Source organism: Babylonia areolata, chromosome 5, assembly GCF_041734735.1.
Source record: "Babylonia areolata isolate BAREFJ2019XMU chromosome 5, ASM4173473v1, whole genome shotgun sequence".
In the NCBI taxonomy this organism is placed as follows: Eukaryota; Metazoa; Mollusca; class Gastropoda; order Neogastropoda; family Buccinidae; genus Babylonia; species Babylonia areolata.
In genome coordinates this window covers 55,796,761-55,799,752 of record NC_134880.1, presented here as the reverse complement: position 1 = coordinate 55,799,752, position 2,992 = coordinate 55,796,761, and the positions used below count along the sequence as shown (strand labels likewise).

At 36.4% G+C, this 2,992-nt stretch overlaps 1 non-coding gene across 1 annotated transcript; it reads right to left on the bottom strand.

Annotated features, from left to right (window-relative positions):
* Nucleotides 1–245: 245 nt before the first annotated feature.
* On the bottom strand, nucleotides 246–351 carry LOC143282587 (U6 spliceosomal RNA). Its single transcript, XR_013055279.1, has one exon. It is a non-coding gene; the product is annotated as a U6 spliceosomal RNA (small nuclear RNA).
* Nucleotides 352–2,992: the final 2,641 nt, after the last annotated feature.

Here is a 2,992-nt window from a genome sequence, read left to right as displayed (position 1 = left end):
ACTATTATTTGCTGTACCAGTCTCATCCATTATGATAAATGCTTCTTCTTTCTTTTTTTTAAAATTATTTTAATAATGGTAAACAATATAATGTTTGTTGGCTTTATAGATGTCTGCGTTTGATTTGATCGTTAATTTTTTTGGGGGGAATACATGTTTTTGTGTTTGCTTTGTTTTGTTTTTCATGTGTTGCTGAAAAAAAGGTAAAATATTTTTTTTAATAAAATATATACTTTGAAAAAAAAAAAAATATGGAACGCTTCACGAATTTGCGTGTCATCCTTGCGCAGGGGCCATGCTAATCTTCTCTGTATCGTTCCAATTTTAGTATATGTACTGCGTGAACAGTACATTTTGGCTATTTTCAATTTTCAATAAATAGCCAAAACTCATAGTACATTTACTTTCCCGTGGTGTTTACGTGCTGTGAGTTTAAGAAGTACTATCTAACATGTAATATGTGCTGAATAGGTTATAACAACAAAATCAATACAGTTTGTGCCATTTTTCAAATCAAATTTGAAATTGTTCAAAAATTCACTGTTTAACCTAAACAGTCAAACGTTTGAGGACCGTTCGCTAAATCTGAACATAGCACCGCCCGCAAAAGATCAAACGCGAGCCGCCAGTCGAGGCGTCGCGTGGGGAGTGAGGGGCATTTGTTTTAGCCACGCCTCCTAGCGTGCACTTCGTGAGTGACTTGTGGCGCGAAGATACCACTGCCAATCACAACAAACGGAGACAGTAATGAGTAGACATGACGTTAAACTGTTGCAGTTCCTATGACGATGTTTTGACAAAAGCCTGTTCGCAACATGATAAGGGGAGACAATTGCTATTTCCCTTTGATATATGGCGTGCTCTGTGAGATTGTTGCAAGTTCTTGCGTCGGGGTTGAAGTATTAACTTTACAGTACTTTATATTTATTTGTTTTATGGTTTTTTATCTTTAGACAGTTGAGTAGGACTTGCACAGAGACGAATACGAATACGATGGAGTCGAGAACAACATGAATTTGCAACGCATCCAAACGCAGCGTCGATCCAAAAATAGAATTGCGTTGGTTGCCAGCAGGTTTAACGAGGATAACCGTTGCCGTCTTGCGATTTGGAGTTTAAAACAGTGGTTATTTCCCTTCATGGCAACAGACGGAGGTTCATCAGTTTTAATATTATTGTTGTAGGTGTTCGTTTAAAGTACGTCATTTAACAAAACATCATGATGTATTTTTATGAAAAGTCTTTTTTTTTTTTTTTTTGTTAGTTGGAGACAGATACAGATGGACTTTTTATGTTGGGTTCTACAGCGTCAGCACAAATCCTGACACTGCAAGTTTGGTTGTTTGCTTTGAACTATTTTGCTTGTTCAAAATTGCATAGACCTGTTGTTATTGATCCGTATTTTACATGATCCCATAAGCATTAGGTCGTTTTTAGGCAGCTGAATTATAGCAAAAAACTTTATGAAAGATGCTAAATTTGTGTTGATTCCTGTGTAAAGTGACACGAATCAGGCCTTTTGGAGTAATATTTTTGAGAAATCATTAATCAGTCATATAGATCATAATATGACAGAATTACATCACTGATGTACAATCATCAATCACACACACACACACACACACACACACACACACACACACATACACACACACATATATATATATATATATATATATATATATATATATATATACATATATATATAGTTACACCCTCTTATCCCCACCCAACTCACACACACTCCCTTCCTCGCCTCCCTCCACACACACACACACACACACACCAAGAAAAGAAAGAAAAAGACAGATACATAAACACAAAGTAGACGCAGAGTACACTCCACGCTCTGTGCCTTGATAGGCTAGGGAATTTAGATTAAACATTTGCGTTCGGTCCAAATGTGAGCAACAAAACCGTTCTTTTCCGTTACGATAAAATAGAATAAATCATACAGATCATACTGATTTAAAGTTTACCACTTTAGTGGGCCGGGAACATAATTAGATTTTGATTTTTACTTTCAAGATTCTTGTGGTTTTATTGTTTCTGCCCTTGAGAGATCGCCTTACAAAGAGTCGCAAGGCAAGAGCAGGTGAAGGTTACGCAAGCGCGATTTGTTGGTCGCCAGGGGATAGCGTTTAGCGCAGTATAGTACATGTGACTGACTGCTGCCGCGCTGATGCTGATTTGTGGGCAGGACACTGCGGCAGACAACACATACTGTACAGAGAGCTATTAAGGTACCTCTATGGGGTCAAAAGGAAACAAACATTTTAAATTTCATGTATTTTATACTAAGTTGGTAGAAGACACAAATTTGCTTTTATGAATGTTTTCCAGTTTCAGCACGAGATCATTTAGTTCGTAAGTACAATTTTGTTGACATTTTACGCGATGCACAACTTGGAAATACTTCAGGCTCTGTATATGAACATGTAGAGTATCAATATCTATGTGTTAACCAGGTTTGTTTGAATGAACATTGTGGGAGCACTGTCCAGACAATTAATTTGGAAAATATGGAAGGCAGATGATGGCAAAATCGACCAATATGTCTTGATGTGAAAGAACGGTATGAAATACATATTTTCCTTTGGCAATGAACCGGTATTTGCAAATGTGACTCATGAACCCTGGCGAAGTAGACGTCAACTTAGCGTGGGATATAAATAATAATGATAATAAATCATGTATTTTATTAATGATTATCTAAAACTTTGTTGTAACATGTGTGACGCTGAATCCAAGTTACCCAAACTAATTTTCCCCAACACAGATGTTTGAATGACTGGATTAATAATAATGCTAATATTTAATCTGTCATGCAATCTTTAGCCCATGCAATGAAATTAAACAAAGTTTGCGCAAAATTATGTATTTTATTAACGATTACCTAAAACGTTATGCCATACGTAACATGGAACCCAAAATACCTAAATTAACTTCCCAGCCCTGGATGATTTTATTTTTTAGAAACATTGTAGGCACT